Source organism: Syngnathus floridae, chromosome 13 (assembly GCF_059516105.1).
Source record: "Syngnathus floridae isolate MCC-2025c chromosome 13, RoL_Sflo_1.0, whole genome shotgun sequence".
NCBI classification, from domain to species: domain Eukaryota; kingdom Metazoa; phylum Chordata; class Actinopteri; order Syngnathiformes; family Syngnathidae; genus Syngnathus; species Syngnathus floridae.
The window spans coordinates 6,247,670-6,269,877 of record NC_142425.1 but is presented as its reverse complement, the minus strand read 5'-3'; the positions used below and the strand labels follow the sequence as shown (position 1 = coordinate 6,269,877).

General features: G+C 38.6%; 1 protein-coding gene across 3 annotated transcripts in view; it reads right to left on the bottom strand.

The window, feature by feature from the left end:
* mfsd8l1 (major facilitator superfamily domain containing 8-like 1) overlaps positions 1-22,208 on the bottom strand; it is a 240,800-nt gene that overhangs the window by 122,085 nt on the left and 96,507 nt on the right. For all 3 annotated transcript variants that reach the window (XR_015862206.1, XR_015862209.1, XR_015862205.1), the window contains 2 exons: positions 10,520-10,715; positions 9,385-9,423 (listed from right to left, as the gene is read on the bottom strand). The gene's annotated coding sequence lies outside the window, so the exon portion shown is untranslated. The remainder of the gene's footprint in view (positions 1-9,384; positions 9,424-10,519; positions 10,716-22,208) is intronic.

Here is a 22,208-nt window from a genome sequence, read left to right as displayed (position 1 = left end):
ACATTCATAATGTAGTCTGACAACTCTGTCTTCATAAGTGGTGCAAATTGTGACGAGGTAAATCTGTTAGATCGGGTGTTGCAAATTTTTAAGAATACACCGTTAGTTACTTGATACTGCATTTACCATATTTCATCAGGATTTTTTTTTTATATTTATGGCTTGGATGTTATGCACAATACATCCATCCATTACTGGGAACATTTTTGAGAAACCCATAAGGTATAACTTTCTCATCCTAATGAAGGCAATAAATTGCTTCTAAAAACACAAACAAATTCCAACTGTATGTGACCCAGAGTTGAGTTGAAGAGTAACTCCAAAAACAATTGCTTCTGTTCCAACAGAAACTATAGCACATGAGGTTTGCTCATAGACTGGCTTCTTCATGTCCCCCTGGTTTCCTGTCCTCATGACGATAAACTATTAAATTGCAAAATGGACATAAATCTTTGAACTCGAAAGGAAATGTTACATTTATTTCGTGTTGAGCAGATAGAATTCCTAACAGTGATCTGCAGACAGACTTGCGGGTTATATTATATTTAGGAGCTAGACTATCACAGCAATAACTTAGTGACTATATGTGGACATGATTGTTTCTACATGTGTTGGTTTTACCATTTATGCAGAGAGTGGAGAACTGACTGGTTTGATGGGACATTTGTCATCTACAAATGATATTCACCTGTAGACAGTAGTGTGGGGGACTGACGAGCTATCGATCACATTCCGGAGCAGGACGGAGGAAACAGTCAAGGCTGTCAGATGAGTGGGCGAGGAGACAGATAGGCCTTCTTGACATATTGCAGACCATTAAGGCATGCTGATAATGTGAGAAAAGTTTCTACGGATATGGTCAGAGTCATGAGAGACAATGTGAGGGTGACGCTAAAAAAGCGGGAAGATCAGAGAAGCTACTTTGTTAACTTTCAGGTTCTCAATCTCAAAGGGATGAAAAATAAAATAGCAGTGGGACATGAAATGATGAGTTGGAAGGGGTTTGGGGAGCTGGTTGGTTTTTTTCCTTTGAAAACAGTGTCAGTTCAAACGGAATGCAGAATAAAAGAGACTTTCTGCTGGCTTACATTGTGGGATTTTTCATACTTTCAGTTACTGGACATCAATAAAAGATAATACGATAAGACATCGAGGGCACACTGATTAAGATCATATGTTGATGAGACATTTTCACATTTAATTCCTTCGAAAAATTTTATACACTTGGGAGTTATCGTACAGAGGTACATGCAAAGACGGCGTAAATGGCGGTAGTCCAACTTTGGTGGCCAGATCCTATGTGGGGTTTGCATGGCTCTTTTTATCAAGCACCTCCTTCAAGCAGCACAAAAATCACTTTCAGAATTGATTGCTTGTCAACATGCAGAGTAATAACTCTGATCCATTTGCAGGGGGAAATACATATTTTTGTCCTCTTTGCGCAGTGAGACCGATGCAGAGATGAGGGTGAGCACAGTGATCGATGACTTTCAACCTCTCTAAGGATGAATGTAGAGTGTGAGGATGGAGCATTGATTCTCACATTAACTCCACTTGGGATATTTGGTGCACCGTCAGTAAAGCGTGCAACCAGCTAATGTCCAATCCTTCAGTAAGTTTAAGACCTTGAACAATAATGGATATTTGATGAAATATGCAGCTAAGATGAGGTGGGAAAACGAGTATGGTCACACTTCTCAGGTAATTTCAGCAAGTACTGCACTTTATTATCTCCATTTACCAGTCAATTAAACTTCATGATTCTATAAGTCCTTGTGGTGTTTTTTTTGCAACTATCCTGCAGTCAAAAAATGCTTCATATTCATTCCGCAACACAATTTCCTTCATGATGATGGCACAAATTAAAGTGGTGCTCAGTTCATTACTGGCTGGGGCAACAAAACATAAAAAAAACATTATGGCTGTAGGCAAAATTTTGTCAAAATTTCTAAAGCCTAAATAGTTCAGATTACTATATTTTGTCATGTAATTCCCCTCATAAATTTTACTCTCGTCATCAATATAGTAATGGGGCACAACAGGCAAACAGATATCTAAAGATGCACTTAAAACCTTTTCTGTGGTTACTGGGGTATGACTAAGCCACGCAGAGCCAAATAATTATTAGCAGAATAGCGTCTGGTGCCGAATATTGGACGGATTTGCGACTTCAAAGTGGAGTTCTCATAGTGTGTATACCCACGCGAAAACCTTCTTCACAGACAATGTTGAAATAATTAGCTTCCCATTGTCGCGTGAGAAACAGAGACAGTGTCTTTAAACATGTTTTTTATAAACCCTGCAAGTGAATTGGCTTGTTATTAGTGACGTGCAGAATGGTTTTATGTGTTTGTGTACAGTCGAAAAATGATCATTAGTAGCAAAGAAAAAGTGCAGGGGAGTAAAGCAATCATGGCTTGCTCAAGACTTAAATGCTATTGAAGTTACTTTGAGGAAAGCTATTAACTGCAGAGACTGAGGCCGCTTGGAGTGACATATATTTTGATGTTAGGGGCCCTATTTCCGTGCCCAGCTGATTGCCCAAAGCGCAGTCTAACTGTGTGTATGTGTGGGGTTTATTTTCCTTTTGTATTTTTGTACACATGCGCAGGTTGTGCTTCCTTATTGGAGTGAATACAGCCAACTTGCTTCCTGGCAAATGGTTCCTGTATGATATATTATATATGATATTTTTGGTTGTGTCACTTGAGACTACACATCACAAAAGTGTCCACTGATGGTGTCCTAGTGGAACAGTGAGATGATGACATAGACTGTATGCTGATGGAAATACTATTGAGGCCCCTTCCTGGCAGAGCTCAGAGGCTAATTGTGAATAATCTTCACCAATAGCGAGGGCAAGTATTTTTGGGTCATTTTCAAAGAAAAACTGCTGGGCAATTTGCTTTTGAATAAGGAAAGACAGAGGAATTTATAAGATGTCAAGGAGAACACGAAGGGTAAGGCATGGAAGTCATTATATGGAGGAAACGTAAGATACTACTTGTCCTAGAGCACAGTACAAGCTAAAATAGGCAAAGGCACTAACGTCCTTGCCATTATTGTTTTTTAGCCTCAGGAATAAGTTTGTATTAGTTCTGAAGAATTTACAAACTGTAACTTTTTTATATTGATTTTAGGCTGCATTATAAGTCAAACAAAGATGATAATTGAACTGCCTTGTTATTTACTATTCAGCACCCACAAAATATTTTCCAACTTCAAAATGAATTGCACCAGTGACTCAGTCACATCCAATACAACGGAATCACGCAGATCGAATGAAAAATCCAGTTTAACTAGCGTACTGTACTTTTCTACTTACTGCCAAATGAAATATACTGCAGCTGTAATGAGTGTGTGAAGTGTTGTCAATGAGAAATTTATCCTGCAGCCACACTCCTCAGAGAGATGGCCAGCACATTGCTGCTGTCATTCTCTTGGAAGAAGTTAAAAACAATGTCCAGACTTTCTTATTCCAATGTGAACATTCATTCCCATGAGGGGTGACTCTTCGTTCTCTAATTTACTCTGCAGATATTGTCCCATTTTCCATTGATTTTTTTTCCACCAACACCTCTTAATCTCATCTAAGAAATTTCAACAGATTTTGTGACCTAATGCACTATTACTATAAAACTGATAATACTCTATTTTCATGCCATATAGTATGTACACATGATTTACATAATCATTAGTTATGTGAAAGCTCAGTCAAAAGAATATCTCATTTTATCATTGTGTTTACTGTTGATTCAGCGCTAGAGATTTTAAATGCATAAAAACAAGACAAATGTCATTGACTCGGATTTCCTCAGCTATATTTCCTTACTGCTAATTAAAGTCTTTAAGCTTTGGCCTAAAATAATCACATTTCTCACACCGACTGGGAAAAGGTGTGTTTGTCTCTTCGATCTGTCTCTGCCAGGAACGCCTGACAAGTTAGAACAGCTCTGCAGCTTCCAGTTGACTTCCCTTTCCCCAAAAGAGTGACTAAATAACTCAGGTGCTTTCTTAGGCCTGGCTGAGTAATTATTTTTCACACCCAAATGGAACTCAGTGGATCATATCTACTTAAGATCCACATTACACGGTTGGATTCATACACAAAGTGACATAATTATCACCTGTGTTGTTATCATTTTTTACTGGGCATTTCTTTCCTTGGAAGCAAGGAGTGATTACAATTTGATTTTTTTTATGTCTAAATTGTACGTAATGGAGATTTTACCGTCCAGATGCAATGACAATAAAGATTCTAATTCTGTCTGGTCATGGAATTCTGTTCACCTTGATTTATGTGCCAAATTGACCTTTGCTTTTATTTGTTATGACTATGACTGAATTGCTCATCTCCTCTCTGTCTGAGACACATCATTGCTGGCCTCTGTGAATGCCCAAGGTAAGTGTGCTTGCTTGGTCTGGGCTTGCCTTGTGCAGACTTTGAAAAAAATTATCCTCTTTATCTTTATATATAAGAGACAAAGGGATTCCTTTTTCTCCATTATAACAGTTGCAGATGAATTCAGCCAGACTAAGGTCCCAGTTTTTTTCCCGAGAAGTTAACCGTCTAAAAACAACAATCTCAATAATAACATGAGATAAGTGATATGACAGGAACACTTAACTGAGGCAATAGGCACCATTATCATTCATCATTGCCTCAGGGCGGTGGTCCCCCTAACAGCTTGCAGGTAAGGGCTGCATTAGAGGAGGCCATTCTACCTGGCCACCTCTCAGTCTAGAGGATGGTTACTTTAAGAGGTTAACGATGAGACTAACTACACACATGTCAAGGATGATTGAAGTCGTAATAAACCATTCTGTCCATTAGATGGTTGTTTATGCTATTAACTGGCGCAGGAACCACTTTTTAGTCTGTCAGTGCCATCAGCAATCTCATATTGCCACAATGAATTGATGGGTGGGAGGAAATTGCTGGATCCGCGGAGTTAAAAATGCACAAGGGGGTGATTTGGAGTTTAGTTCGGGGGTGAATCTCGTCCGTCTTTCCTTCTGACATGGGGTATTGAAGGAGAAGGGGACAGGATGCAAACAAACGCCACTAAACGTCCTGTGTGTGTTGTGTTATCCTCCACCACCGCCTTGGTGATCTGTCTCCCCTGTGTCAAACTGAGTTGAGATGACTCCCAGGCCATGTTGACCCACAGGGATGCTTCCCCACAGCATGCGGACAAACACACATTCGTACACACAAATGCACAAACACTCTCACAACACTCCCAAACTTCCAGAAAAACACAATTAAATGACCCCACCCTCCGTTGTCAGTGTTATCTTATCTTACCCTCTAACCTCAAACTCCCCCCTTCTACATACTACACCCTAGAATAGGCCCTGAGGTGGCCCCTGAATCATCACCTTCCTCCAGACACACAGACAGCCAAACCTAAATGATTACCCCTTAGTCACTGAACTCCTGAAATGTTTTGTATCTTTCTTTTCCTCAAAGTACATGTTTTTCTTTCTATTAGGGAGTAATAAGTGTTGGCAATCTACCGTGTGAAAATTTTACGTTTATGAAGTGTGTCTGCTGGATATTTTCATCCATATATCCAGAACATTTGTGAGGTCAGAGGTCACTGAAAAGGACGTGGAAAGTTCTAGTTTATCGCAAAGGTGTTTAATGGTCAGGGTGCTGGCCAGGCCTCTCAAGTTCTTCAAATGCACACATCCAGCAGGAGACAACACACAGACACAAAACAACTTCCCTTTTGACACCCTTACAAAAAACTTTAGTGTAGATCACTTTTTAGTTTCTTACAGGAATTGCTTCATTACCCACTTGTGAATAAATCTGCGTTTCGTGCGTTTCTGAAAAGTAGACTTGAACTATGCATTTCTATCCTTTTGGGTTTACCCATGTTTGGGTCATCAAAATGTAACCGAATACTGCTAATGACAGTCAAATTGCTTGTTCAGTTTGTTACCTTTCCGGTTGGTCAAGCTAGACAGGAGTTCAAGGTTTTCTATGTGACACTCTTTATGTCTCTGTTGAACAAAGACTCCTTATCTGCTGGTGGCTTTCCATTTCCTTCGTCCTCAGGCTCCCCAGACACTACTGAGACGAAGAGTGTAAATCACCCACTGTATAACGTCTTCTCGTATTCATTTCTTCTTTAAAAATCTTTCCCTCCCTCCGTAGCACTCTGGGGGAAATAGCCAGAAATTTCAAGCTGTTCATGCGCCCTTTTGTCTCCTCTACATGCCAAAACAATGCATCATTTCCGACTTAGTATCTTCTCAATTACTTTTGCTCTGTTGATACGCCCATGTTGCCTCTTCCTTGTTTTTCCTGGCCTGCTTCCTGTCCCTTTGCTTCCTTACTATAATGGTTTAATTGGAGGCTATGACACTGGTTGCGTTAGATATGGACAATTGGGGTAATAGGCTGTTGCTGATGCCGCTGCTGCTGCTGGGATATCCATTCGAGCGTGGTGTGGCCAGACAGAGATAAAGCAACACTATGTTTATCTGAGAGAGCAGCAATTAGTAGCCACTGCAATACAGAGAATAAGTGCAGACGTCACTGATGTTCAACCACATTGGTTCTAGAGTAATGGCAGCAATACATAGCTCGAGAGAGGAAAGGACATGACGTATTCACAAATGTTCCCTCTTTTAGAAAATCTGTGTCTTTGTGGAAGACCCAGTGATCTTGTCACACATTAGCACACTTTGGGTTGTGAAGAAGAGCCACTAGTTAGGTACATCCAAAGTCAGCTTTGATAGACTCCAGCTTTCCCGTGATCCTGAAAAAGTAGCTGTCTAGTGCAGAGACAGGTATGAAACATAAAGTAGTAACAGGTGGAAAGGAAAGAGACGCTCCAGCAAACTTCCAAACGGAAACATAAATCTGATAGACAGGAAGTTAACATGTAATGATGCATAAGATATGCACGTATTTGCTGTGGCTGGATTCCTACCCCATTGAAAAACAAAACTTGCCTTAAAACTACAATTCCTACAGTATGCTTAGAAAATGTATTCGGATATAGATACTTGTATAGCTATAATAGTAGCTTAGAAATAATTAGAAAAGTAGGGCTGACCATTAAAAGAGGAAGCAATATTAATATACACATGCTAACTTAATTTACTTTCACTCCTCTTGGTCATACAAAACAAAGTCTCAAGATGGCTGATCACATTCTCTCTGAAGTAAACATCTGCTTAGGCCACCATGACACATAACACGCCATCTGTTCTTTTTCTCACCTTCTCTCCCTTATGTCCCTTGATCCCTTTTCCATCTTCTGAAATTCAGTAACTGACAGCTTTTCGTAAAAATGTCTGCAGAGACTGGAATATGTGTGAAAATAATTGAGCTACAAGGATATAATGTTGCTGTCACACTGAGATTCCATCCTGGATGTTGCTAAGTAGTGGGTTAACCCAAAATGAGTTAGTGTAAATTTGAATAGCAGTTTGAACACTTGGTGGAAAATGTAGACAATCGCAAATCTGCAAAGCAAAGCCTACTTCAGATTGTTAGCTGTGAGTAAACTTGATTTAACACTTCCCTGGTGTTTTCCTTATTCTCTCTCCTATGCACTCCCATTTGTTCGTCACCTTCACTGCTGGCTGAAAGAGGAAGAGGTGGGCCGACAGAGACAGGATATGTTGTTTGTCAGCCAGCAGCGGACGTTGCTGACAGAGCTCTGCTTTAGGCTGAGGTGTCAAACAAAGAGTGAGCCAGGCCAGGAACTGTAGGACAAGCTGTGAGTTTGTCCATCCTCCTGCCACCTTTTTCAGCTCTGTGATCGCTTATGCTTTCACTCTCCATGCCGCCGCCTTTTTATCCAGTGCAGGCCCAAACCCAGGAAATCCAACAACAAGGCATACCATCAAATACTATGAGGCCATGAAAATGAATAGAACAGTGTCGTTTTTGCTTTTTGCTGTCATGCCAACTATATCTTTGGATACTCAAAAGTGCAGATTTGAAAGCTCACAGAAATGTTAAAAAAAATGTTGATCTTTAAATAGTAATGCAAAAAGCCTTCAGAAACACACTAAACAATCAACGCTACACCAGTTTATTAGAATATTGGGGTCAAAACATATTACAACAACTTTTAATGTATGTTTTATTTTCTAAATGGCATGCTAAAAAAACTGTGTATAAGATTCAATTAAAGGGCATTAGTCAATGCCTCGCTTTTGAGATTTTTAAGTTAATTTTAAGCAAGGAAAATGATAATTAGGTTCAGGGTTAAACTGCTCATCCCTAAAAATTATTTATAGATTACAGTGGTTCAGAAAATGGATGAATGGATGTATTATTATTATTATTATTATCATTATTATTATTATCATTATTATTATTATAACGCTCAGTTTTAATTAAGTGCAAATGTAGTGCCTGTTACAGGTTCACCTCACCTTTTTAACCTTTTGTCACACAAGTGTAAAGCTAGATTTCCCAGTGCAAAATGCAAACATTCCACCTCAACTTGCATAACAAGTGGCAACTTGTATGGTAACGCTGGCATCCGTGTTTATAAACACCTGGCTGAACACAGCTGAGTATGCGTCTGCACATGCAAGTACACATCAATGGAGCCTCAGCCCTCATTAGTTTCACACCACTCATGTTTGTTGAAGCTTTGACAGCAACACCAGCATGGATATCAGAGCTGTCACAAAAGGAAGCAAATCATTGTCATGTTGACCGAACACTGGAGCAATAACTACAAAAGAGCAGCATCAACACATCAACGCTGTACCGGGTCATTGTGTCATAGGGTTTAAAGACACACGCCTGCAGAGCTGACTCCTTTTTACATTTCTGTCAACACAAGCCATAGAAGTGTAGAGTGGGAGTTGGGGATGACTTTCTACCACCTGGCATCTTTTTAACCTAGTCAATTTCCAGTCAGCTATGAATCATTGCATTGTTATACAAGCAAAAGGGGAGTCTCACGAATTCTGGGACACCCCCTCCACTTGTGCATTCCTTGCTAAATTCCTCCGTTGTTGGACTACAGTAGAGTGTTTAATCCCCACATCTTGTACAGATTAATTTTTATACCAACATAGCAAAAATGACAGAAAAAGTCTTCATGTTTAAGCAATTAGAGGTGTTTAGTGCCTTGCTCAAGGGCACCTCAATAATTTCTATACCCATTAGGAAAATCAGACCAGAGGTTTTTTGATCGCACTCCTCCGTTCTTAACTACATGGGATCCGCCAATGAGTTCTCGGCCCATGGTAGAATTCTTTGAAATTTTATTGTAAACAGTGAACAAATGCATTTATACAATGTTAGCAGTTTTCATTGTCTGCCTCCAAAATACTGGTGTCATTTAAAAGAAAGGCAAAAACCACTGAACGTAAAATAATAGAAAGGCTTTGCATTACCTTGTGCCTCTCTCTTCTGGATATGGTGAGAACAGACACCTGTAGGAGGCACAAAAGACGCCAGATGAGGGCAATGATTGTGCAAGTAAACATTGCACACTGACAAAACAATGTTACACACCCTGCTAAAAAAACATTCCTCATGTGTCCACATAGATTTCTGCAGTAAACAGGAGCCATGTAGGGACTCCTTCTTAGATTTCAGGACAAGTTGCACAACATACACACAAAATGTCAATTAAAACAATCAAAGAATAAAAATATCTCTCTCTTAGGACAAGAAAACAAGAAATAAATCTAAATGTAATGTAGACATATACAAATCATGATAGTTTGTCTATTAAATGGCATGCTATTTTAAACATTTACTTTCCATTTCAAGTGAGATCATTTAAATTATGTTCATTAAAAAGCTTAAATACATTTTTATTAAAATGTTAAAAATAACTGACTGACAGTTGGATTTGGAGTATGGAAAGCTCATGTTTCGACGCTGACAGAAGAGTGTTAAGGCTTAGAAGTGCTGGACAACCAAATCGGTTTTATGCAATGGGGTTAGGGATTTCTAAAGTGTGTGCTGGCAGGGACCAACCAGATTAACATTCCTGGTGGAATTTTAACACTCTGGGTGACAATTTCTGCCACACTGTGGTCCTTATGCTCCTCCTGTGTGTTAAGGCCAGGACCCCAAGTTAAGAATATGTCATCTGGAAAGTGAGCACGACCTTGTCTTCAAGGAGTATCAATGGACTGCATGATGGTAGTGTGTGTGTGTGTGTGGGGGGTGTATGTGTGTGTGTTTGTGTGTGTTTGTGTGTGTGTGTGTGTGTGTGTGTGTGTGTGTGTGTGTGTGTGTGTGTGTGTGTGTGTGTGTGTGTGTGTGTGTGTGTGTGTGTGTGTGTGTGTGTGTGTGTGTGTGTGTGTGTGTGTGCGTGCGTGAGTGTAGTGGGCAGGAAATAATCACCATTGAGGGAAGGGATATGTTTCTGCCTCACTGTTCCCACTGACTGAAACTGAGCCTCCTTGTGGAGGTGGCTCCTTCCTTGTGCCAGAAAGTAAAAAAATAATAAAAAAATTTCACTTCATACTCCTCAAAACCACATTGTATCAACTCAACCTTTTCAGTAAAACTGACCTTGAAATATTTACGCTCAGCTATGAAACTGCTGTGCTCACAGCGGAACATGTCAGGCTAGTCTTCCAAGTAGTATAAGAACTCTGCAGGTCCCCCACTGCTTATCTGTTAGCAGCTCCTGTGTGAGTCTGGGCAGGGCAGGCGTGGGAGGCGAGACCCGGTAGTGTCATCAATCCACACCGGAAAATGCAGGTATCTAAATAAAGCACAAAGAGAAACGTTGGCATGTGTATAGATAGGCACCCACATGTACTGCAGTCCATATTGGGAGGCCAAACATTCAAAGGACAAAACAACGTTCAGAATATGTTTTTCCAAAAAGATATGCAGTAACTGTTTGCATCGCTATAGTTATTTTACAAGTCAAAATTATTAAGAAAAAACTCATCATGCCGTATTTTGTTCGTTTCGTAAAACTGCAATTGCAATTTTAAATTCACATCAATAATGCCATGTTTTAGGAAAGACTTTTCTGTCATGGGCGGGATAATTCAGGAAAAGTGCTCGCTTAATGGTGGTAAAATGCAATCTTTCACATGCGGTGATTAGGGAGCTTCAATTACATAAAAATGGCGATAAAAATGTTACACACCATGCCCTCATGCTCCAACTCATATAGTCCTCAATTCTACTTTTGCATTTAAGTTATTCATTAGTCAGGGAACTATTCACCTGCAATTTCTCGGGTTCAGTGTTATTCGCTAAGCTGACTTTATTGCGTCTCGAACAAGAGGACCTTGCGTTGAAAATCAGATTTTGAAATGCCCATCATATATCTTAAGAGTAAAATGACCTGCTGTAGCACAAAAAAATGATGAAAGCCTGTCTGCTAACAGAGGAAAACACACACACACACACACCTGTATAAACATGGGCTATTTCAGAACGGTGTGCAGACCAATGACTGATGGATCATTCATTGCCAGATGCAGACAGTAAACTAGAATGAGGCAAACTGCAATGAATGACCTTTCTACACCGTCTAAACATGTGACAAACATTAAAAATGGTTTGCAGCTACAAAAAACATTGCTAATTTACATAAAACGTAGAGTTGCCAACAAACAAACTGAACCCAAAAAATATGTTAAACACCAATTACAATGATCATTTATTGAAAAATGTCATATGTACCACCATAACTATAAGCCACTACATTTTGCAAAAGCTTTGAACCCTGCATCGTATAATCCAGTGCATTTAATGTGTCGATGGATTTTTCATTATTTTTATGATGTTGGAAAAGGATTGTTTTGGTAATACAGGTTATAGAGATGAGGACATTTCATTTAAAACCCCTACAACTTATATATGAACAAAACAGGATTTTGCCCTAATTTTAGCTGGTGCTTGTAGTCCGGAAATTACGGTAATTTGCAATAGCGAGTGTAACTCTACATAGTATGATGATCGAGAAGAAAACCTGCAGTAATTAAGTTCACTCATCACCAATCAAATATCAACTGGAAAACTAAAATATCAGGGGCAACAAGGTGGTGTATCTCCTTTGCATATGATTGATCTTAGAGTGAAAATAAATAAATTCATGCTCAAAAGTACTCACTTCACATTAGGATAAAAAGCTTCATCAAGATTCCTTATGAAAAATAATAAGAGCATACTGATTCATTTAGCCCTCTCTAGGAAAATCAAGGGCACTGGTTTTGTACTTAGGAATCGCAATGGATTAAATTTACATTCTTTGCTAGCTGAAGTCAAATAATCAGGTACTTGAGGCTTTGAAAGGAAATGAAAGCGGGTTATAGAAAGGAAATATGTCCATTGAATTTATATCATAATTACTGTATTAAAAGAAACAACAGATGTAGCAGTATTAAGTTGGTCTGTTTAATGCGTCATGGAAATAGAAGAACCATGATTTCACATAATCCATATGACCTAGAATAGTTTTACAAGGTATAAAAGACACAATCACAGTAAGTGAAGAATACTGATACTGTCTTGAAGCTGCCCATCTATGATTGAGTCATCAATACCACTTTAGCTCTCACCACCATTATCATAGCACTAACGTTATTAATTCATAAGCCGTGGCTCTATCCATTAATCAACGGAGCCAAGGGAAGATAAATAAATGTATTTGGGGACATAGGTAGAGGACGATACTGCAACTGTTGAAATGGGGTTTGACAGCAGGATCTTTATGACTTATTGTATTTTCCTTTATTCTAATTTCATTTTCTATTCATTTTTGCCCAAGCATTGTGGGAAAAGGTGATCACTTACAGTTTCTTTTTTTTTTATCTCAACTGGCTCCTGAAGCTGCTCAAAACTTAACAACCGCCAAAATGTCAACCACTCCCTTAACTTGCAACTCTGCAGATACTCTTTCCCACCGAAGCACATGCGTAACAGAATACCAGCACATAAAATAAAGGTTAACACTGGAGACAATGGTGTGACACAGTCCAGAGACAGAGTCTTTATAGTATACTGGAGAAAGACCAAGGCTACATGTGGCCCTTTGAACTTAACACCCCCTGTAGTTTGGTGCTTGGTTCTGAACAGCCAAAGAGAAGTTTGTATCCGCCCTTAGCTGTAAATATGTTAGAATATTGGGAAACTGTCAAAAAGAGTTACTAAATTGAATTAATGGTGTGTGTATTATGGCCAAAATATGTGCTGTTTTAAAAAGATCTCCACACACTAGTCTGAATGTTTCATGTGCACTTGAAAAATTGCACACGAGTTTGTTTTAAAACAATGAAACATTTTTAGTTAATAAACTCTGAAAATGTCTTTAATTTAATGCAAAAGTTGTTGCCTGTTCTCACAGTAGTAGTAGTTGAGGAAGATTCCCATATGGTAGGTGCTCTACATTATAGACTCCTTGAAAAATGACTCAAAAAACATATGAATTGAAAGTATTCCACAATACGACCAATATAGTCTCTTATGACCAGTATGTCTACCATGTTTGTGGAATATGTTGCAGGTAATTAATAATACTCGACTGGGCTACAGAAGCAGACAATGCAATTGAATTCTTAATTCAGAAAACCATGATTTATTGTTAACATTTAGAACTGCACTTGAAATATGGAGGGGATTTCTTTCTATTGTTTCCCTTTACAGGTTACTTTTAGGCAAGTCCAATTTGTTTCAATTCTAAGTTTGAGAACCTTACATTTCATACATACCTGTATGAAACTTTTAATTGACAGGCCACTCGACCAGGGTTATATAAGTTTCAAATGAAAACGTACCCACTCTTGAAAATGTGGACTGGATACAAGGCCAGTAAAAGAGTCAGTGATATATTTCTGTCTTTGTTCCTCCATTCTGTTTGTTATTTCCGTAAATAGAACTGTTGCACGGTGCTGTGTAGCCTGACTTGCAACAAGCACTTCAACCTGACGGTTAAGCCGAGCAGTAAGTCGCTCCCCGGCCCCTTTGCCATTAACATGCACTTAGTCATACAAGTTTACGACCACTCTATTTAGGACAGCCTCTCTCTGACAAATAAAGTCCAGACACGCTATAAGACCGTCAAAGTTTTATGTTGTAATAAACCATGTTTACATGCTTTTTTGCCTGTTTGCAACCCAAGGGCCGAGGGTGAAAGGGTTATCATGGAGCCACCATCTTTGCTTTACTTCAAAAGGAATCTTTTTGTTTCACATACTAGTTGCTTTGGGCTATTTTGATTTCCTCTATTTTTGCGTCCTTTTAATTTTCATCCCAATTTGTTTGCAGAAGTTATCTTTAGGGCTAATCTCATCTGAAACTTTTCAAGTGTTTGAGAGGAAAGCAGAAGATTTTGACTCCTTCTTACACAAAAAAATATTTATATTACAAGGGATAATGATTAGAAATTCAAGGCAATCTATCTTTCAAGCAAAAACATTTTTGGTATGGCAAATGAATAGAGAATCTGTTTGCCTGAGTTTATTTTAGCTTCTTTCCAATTTTCTATCCTTAACCTGTTCCCCCCTTGTGTGTCAGTAAATTGCTAACATTCTCCAATTACCTCTCCACTCCATGTTCTGCACACTTTTTTAAATTTGCAAAGATATTAGTTAATCTACGTGGTGTTTGACCACAGTGTAGTCCATCATAATTTAACACCACATTAACTCTGCATTATACTGAATACAAAATGAGCAAAGGAGGAGGAATATCACCTGAGTTGTTGAATAAAAAAGATTATTATACAAAATAAGCATACACATTAATTGGAAAATAGATATAATTAGAGGTTTCATTTCAACTAATCGTCAGCCCATTTCACAAGTTTTAAGTACAAAACCAATTTCATTGTAATTAGTAAATCTATTGTTGCAAATATCTACAAGTGATTTATTTTTACCCTTTCAACTGACTTTTTTTATGCCCATTTTAAAGTGAACATTAATATTCTCTTGATAAACTATTACAACAGTTCCCTAACACTTTTAATTTGAAGTTGTTTGGAGGCATATTTGGGGGGGGGATTCAATATTTACATGGTTAATCTAGATGCAAAGTTAAAACTTCTAAGTATTTGATATCTGAAAATTATAGAGAATAAATGCATTTCACATATAAAATATCATCAGATGACATTTCACATATAAATTATCACCAGATGACTGTTCTTAAAGTTGACAATATCGTTATTTTCCTTTTTCTCATGTGGCCACTCGTTAGACGAGATATCAAGAAAGTATGCAAATCCAGCATTTCTGCCTGATTGCATTCTCAGACACTAATGTCGGAATGACAATTTTAATCTGTGCTGAAGACATAACTTCACCAAAGGCCCATCGACTTCTGCAATCTACCTGACATCTCAATTAGATAGATAGATGCACAGGGATTGACAGATGAGATGTTTTTACTTTTGCTTGAAAAACGATACACATTTTCCCCCTCCTCCTATATCCTTTGCACTTACATCGTTTGACAGTTGGTATGTTGAACTACATGCACATTGCTTAGTGTAGTGCTAAATTTAAGGAAAAAAAAAACGGTGCTTCCGTCTGTTTATTAATTTATCAAATTGCTTAACCCAGTGTATTTCCTAGCTGCATATTAGAATTTATGTCAAAACAAATTGCTTTCACCTCATTCACCTTGACTTGACTGCCAAGTTTCAAGGTGCCCTTTGGCTCTAAACAATGTTCACATTTGGCTGCAAAATTGAGATAAAAGTTGATCTGAGCCCAGCACAGGTTTCAATCCCCTCCATGTTTGAAGAGAATTCAGAAATTTTGCTCAAATTTCTGCCACTGTGAACCCTCTGTCACCTTTCCTACATATGCTGACTTCTGATATCTTCTTGTGCACCAAGAGGATTTTGGTTCGTGATAATTCTGCAGGCCTCTATCATGGCCACACATGTGCACCCTCACAATATATCCTCCTACTAACATAATCCCTCTTTCTCTTCCTCTCCCATGTGTAATGCTGTCCCCAAGCCGGAATGAGGTCAGGAGAGTAATAGCAAGACATATTGTGCATTTTGGCTGTCGGCAAATGGTCCATCAATAATGAAAAGCCGTGCAGTAAAGGATGTATTGTGTCTTTTCATTTTCACCAAAATTGATTGTGTTGTCTACTTATAACAAAAACACAATATATTAAGACTGTTACTACCATCATCGAATGTCAGCCAAAAATAACTTGCACTTGCCAATTAAAAAAAGACCAAAATCATTACATATCCATACATTGTTGTGCCAGACAAGTGGAAGCGTATGGCACTTGACAAATTGGTTGTTTTTTCTGCAGTTAAAGTGATGAAGTGACACATCTCTGCCGGGAGACTGTTTGACCCCCACTGTTGGCACATCAACAACACAACTTGTCATCAAAGTTCGTTTCAGCCCAAAGAGTTGCAGTTAACCTCTGACATCTCACCTCCTCTGCCCTGTTGTAAAGTGGGTGCCCTTAACTTTGGGAGCCTGACAGCTTTCTAAAAGCGTATTTGCGGCCAGTGGTTCTGGGTCACCGATATTCTGAATGTGTGGGAGTTGGGGGAAGGGGTGGATGAGGGTGGGGGTGTTTTATGGTGACTCGCTTTTGTGGTTCAAGTCCTAATTATTCCCTCCAGAAATTTCTTGCTCTGTGCTCTTTTACAAACCACTGATTTAAATATTTACAAACAAGCCAGCACTGCAGCTTCATGTTAGTCCATTTGCTAGTAATTAGAAAATGCTTGTTTGTGACACAAAACGTCGTTCAGAGTGAAACCTTCCTCCCCAATTCCCCTTGCCAATCTCAGTTTGCGCCCAAGTCACATTCCTTTTTTTATCACCTCTGCAATTATCTCTCCTTTCAGCATTTGACCCCCATGGAGACAGGCAAACATCAAAATTAAACCTAAGCACAACTCCAGAGTTAACGCATTAACAACTTTTCAAATGATTCAACAAAGTTCAACCGTCTCCTCCAGACAACCCTGACCATAAGTACACAACTGATTAAAAGTTGTAAAAACCGCAGAGCTTCCAGGCTGAGATGGAATGAAAGCTGGCATTCGAGACATCAATGAGCGTGGCGGGCCTCTAACAGGAGTGCAGTCTGGGGCTGTTACACAGCAAGATGACGCTCCTTCAAATAGCATGTGATCTGGTTCTGCTTCCCTGACCAAGCTCAGCCAATCAATATTATTCATTTCGAGGCATGTCTTGCCTCTTGCATGCACCAACAACTACTGAGGGATGGTTTTATCCATCAGTGTGTGTGTTACATCAACACAACTGTTGTGTGTGCAATACAAAGCAGAAACAAACCAAAATAGAACCTCTGTGGTATGCATATCAGATTCAATTTAAAATTTGTCATAGTTATATTGACTTTAGTCTACAGTATATTGGATGGAGAGTCCATACCAGCGAGATTGTGACCTCACCTATACACCGTTTCTCATCAAATTTGTAATACAAACAACTCCTAAAAGTGAAGCTGTAGTGATAGCTAGTTCTGGATATCAATCCGGCCATCTGGGTGATTCCAACTATGCCTCGCCAGAACCACTCACACACTTGCACACGTTCTCGTACTAAAGAGATAAAATGGTTCACATCCCTAAAGCTAACCTCTGCAGTTGAAGATTGGATCGCAAGGTCACACTGCACTTGACTCTCCCCAGCACTTCCTGCAACTGGTGAGCATATTAAGGTGAAAATTGTTTTGGGCTTTTTTATTTTACGTTTTTTTTTTCTCTAAATTAATTTTAATTTCGTTATTTTTTAGAGAAGGTTAGCTTATTTTATGCTTAGCACAGTTTTCATTTCTCTTAGTCTTTTTGTAATGTGTTTTTTTGTCAGGTATCGTATTAAAAAAACGTCTCATTATTCTACCTGAACAAAATGTAGGCTGGATAAAAAAAAGATTCACCTTGGAAGGGAAACTGCTATCTAAGCCCAAACATTTTAGTCCACACGATAGAAACATGAAGTGCAATATGAGTTTAAAAGGTGTAAAGTGTATTATGCAGTTTCGACCCTGAGGTCGTACACAACTTTTGGGAAACCAGCAAACTCACATTAAATGGATTAAAACGTAAAAACTGCAGAATAGGCAGCAGCAGGAACTTTCTTCTAATCAGTTTTCTTTATTCTTGACTGTGTAATAGTCCAAACAGTTATTTTCCAGCATTTACGCTTATATTTTTTGGGAGAGAATTAATGTGTCCTGCAAGAATAATCTTGTTTCAATTTGTCTGTTCAGCAAGTTCCAAGTGTACGTTAATGACTGTGCTCAAAAATCGAATTAGAACTGACCTACTTCAAGCACAAATAAGCAACAAGGATTGTTTTCAGAAGCCTACTGTTAGCCAAGCATGACTGAATCAAGATAACTACTATGGATCATTATGACTCATCGTGCTTTACTTCAGTTTTGCACATTGGAAGCCCGAGCTGCATCATACGTAACAGTTGGTGTCTTGCTGACCTAAGACAGCTGTCAAAATTTCATCATTTGATTGAAAGTCTGTTTTGCTTTGAAAAGGACTGCACATAACAGGGAAAAAAAATCACCTCAACGTCATAAATGGTGATTGGATCACATCTTAACTTGTAGTTATTTTTCTATATTCCTGGTTAGAGGGTGTTTCAATGCTAGTGTAATTCCTGAGGTCAAGTCACAATTAATTTTGGGATGCTGGTCGACCAATATTTCTGTGATTGGCTGGCGGCCAGGCCAGGATGTTCCCCGCATCTCGCTCAACGTCAGCTAGGTTCGCCTCTAACTCACTCACATGACAAAAAATGGACAGGTGGGCGGACAGACGAATGACACTATGTTTCAAATACAAATAGCAATGTTAATCATTGCAAAACAGATACACAAAAAAAAAAAAACCTTAATAACAAGTGACATGTAATGGGACTGCAGCTAGCCAGTCAACCTTCTGCTTTCAGGTTTGCACATTTTAGGAGAAATGAGGTTGCCCGTTTCGACTGCTATATTTTGTGCAACTGAAGATGCTTATTCCACTTCCACCTTTTGATTTTATTATATTCAGTCTTGTGATCATCAGTAAATCTGCTGAGCATACTATATGATTTGATTCTACTGCGATAATAAAGTCATTTTCACCAGAATACCAACATCTATCGGTGCATCAAATTTACTCACCAAAGCCAGACATGAAAATGCAAAGAGGGAGAAATTGTGTTTCTCTTATCTTTCTGCTCACTTGATTTCTTTCACACAAAAAGAGGCCTGCATACAGTGCAAGTCCAAGATGTGCTGTTGTTCAAAGAGTCTCAGGAACAAAGGTGGGCTATAATGAGGGATCTGTCCACTCACATGATGCTGACTTTTAAGTGTTAGGTTAATATTGGATGTTGGTGTTTATGTATGTTGGTGTATGTGACTGTGTGTCAGTTTAGGTTTGGACGATATGTGAAGCAGTATACATGTATTCTGCTGGCCAGAAATTTAGTAAATAATGAGGCAGAATAACAGCTGGCATCCAGAGGTCAACATCAGGTCGATGCCAAATTCCAATTATTTTAAATCTAATGATTTATTAATTATTATTATTATTACTTCATTGTATTTTAAATTTAGGGTGTATTTTCTGATTTCTACAAAAATATATACATGATCCCTTTCTTAGTCCTTTCATTACTTGTTTAAATGTTTTATGCTTTTCCAATGGGATAAAAATTAAGGAGATGGTCTGTCTTAGAAATGCACCCTCCACCGTCATCCCCGTCCAGATTTTAAATCTTCTTTGACAACACCCATTTCAAAGATATCACTCGTCCCGCACCTCCTTCTCCCTTGTACACATCACACTATATAAACTGTCTATCCTTGGAGTGGGGAAAAAAAAGAAGGCTACATTCTTTGGAGAGTGCACAAGATCAATGTTTCAAAACATGAAGCAAATACTATGTCTGGTTTTAATAATCTTTAACGATATAAATTTATTTTTTGCCTTGCACAAAAATAATAGAATGTAATGTAAATAACTCATAGAGCACGTTTTGCTTGAATTTTTAAGGTCAGGTCAATATGAGATCACTCGACTATACAAGAGGATTCTTTAGACTGGTAAAGCAATTTGCATTTGACATTTTCCATACAACATTCAATAGTTCTCTATGACCTTTCACCTAAATCACATTTCAATCAATATTTTCTTTTCTTTAATTCATTTATTTTGACAGGGACACATGGACACTTAGTAAATTTACCCCTGCTCGTCCTCAGAAGAGCGGAAGCGAGACTTCAGATTCCGATTCATTTATTTGAATCTGTTGTGGTGTATTATTGGATTACCTGACTAAGCAAAGGCAGACTGTACAAAGGATCAAAGATGTTTGTCTTGTTTGCATTTTTCCTATTTACATGTTACTTATGTGTGGAATAATTACTTTAATTTAAATCATGTTTAATTTAAATCATCTTCAATTACGGTCATATTATTTACATTTATGAAATTTGACATTCCAAAACAACACTAAAAAACAAGTAAACAAATCAATATTTTATGTCACTGCTGCAGTACCTGTAATGTTAAATTACAGACTCACCAATTAACAAAAGTAGACATTTTATTTTACCATTAAGCAGCAGCGATAAATGCCCCACTCCTAAAAATCTTAAAACGGTGTTTTACTCTGTGAAGGACAATCTTCTACGATGATACCCAAAGTTTGCATGTTGTGCGGCATCGCTTCACCACTGCCAAAGAGACTCTTTATTTTCACAGGTCTCAGTGGAGCATAAACTCAGATGGCTGAATGAGGAGAAGCCCATTTTCATGCCAAGTCTGCCAAGCTTTGAAAGCAGCTCCAACCACATGTTGTTCTAGAACGAAACAAGGTATTCTCTTTGGTCCAGCTCGGATTCACCTCATTTCATGTCAACAAGGCCCTTCAAACACGCAATGGAGGTGTGGGAAAGAAAACAGAAACCCTCATGACTCACAGTTGACAAAAGTGCGTCTTCCTCAGACAGGAAATAGAAAAAATGTGATTTTTGTTGTAAAAACAAATGGTCTCACTTTTTCCGAGCAATACATGCTGTCATAGGAAGCTGGGATTTTTATTTGTGATTCTACGATACCACCACATACTATACTACGTGTTGTTCTCATTACCATCACTAAGCCTGGAGGTATGCGGCATCATTTTCATTCTTGTTGTGTGTTCGTTATCAGAATTACACTCCAACTACCCCACTCATTTCCATGACATTTTGAGACTATAGGTGGCACACCTCAAGAGCAAGTGACAACTTTTTGGACCACATTAGAATACAAATGTGGGAAAATGGAATCAGACATACAGATACTTTGCATCAAAACATTAATACTGTCATACAGATTAAATTGTTAGTTGTAGCCACATTTGCCAACATTGGCAATTCCAGGGAGACGTTCGTAAGGAGGATACAGTGAAAAATAGTTTAGTTGTGTCATTGCACAATTTGATTATATGTTCATGTTGGTCTGACTGTGCTATGTTGAAACAGCAGGTCTGAATTTTGTCCATTCATCCTTCACCAGTCATTGTTCTTGGCCTGTCAGCCTTAAATGCACAAGCTTGGCTTTTGCGCTTTAATCAATCACATGTAAATGGTGGTCGGTGGGCGGGGTTGTGTACATTGGGAGATAGATGTCAGGCTCAGTTTCATTCTCTCACCTTGGCAGCTTGCTTCCATGCATTTCTACCTGGACAAGGCCCCAGGTACACACATCCACAAATCCTCTCCATATACTCAAACATATTGTCCCATATTTCTGATTGTCCTTCCGACAAAAATCTAACTTTCGTCCGCTTCTATTATTACCTGTTCTTCAGTTCACTAAGAACACCTCTGAAATTTAAACGTAATTCTAAATCAGGGGTCACCAACCTGGGTACTGATTAAGGCAAAGGGCTACCAGTTTGACAAACACTTCTGAAATAGCCAATTTGCTAATTTTAGTTTTAACTGTGTGTTATTATTAACTGTCATTTCCAGTTCACTTGTTAGAGTGATTTAAACAAGAGTAGCAAAAATAAAATAAAATAAATAGATGCAGCTCACTGATAAGTGCTGCTATTTGAGCTAATTTTAGAACAGTCCTGCGGGCGACTCATGCGGTCCTCACAGACACCCTGGTGCCCACGGGCACCGTGTTTGTGACCCCTGTTCTAAATGATCACTTCATTATAAAAGTAACAGTAATCATATCACTGGCCCCATATGCAATATTTGTAAGCTCTCCTTAGAAACT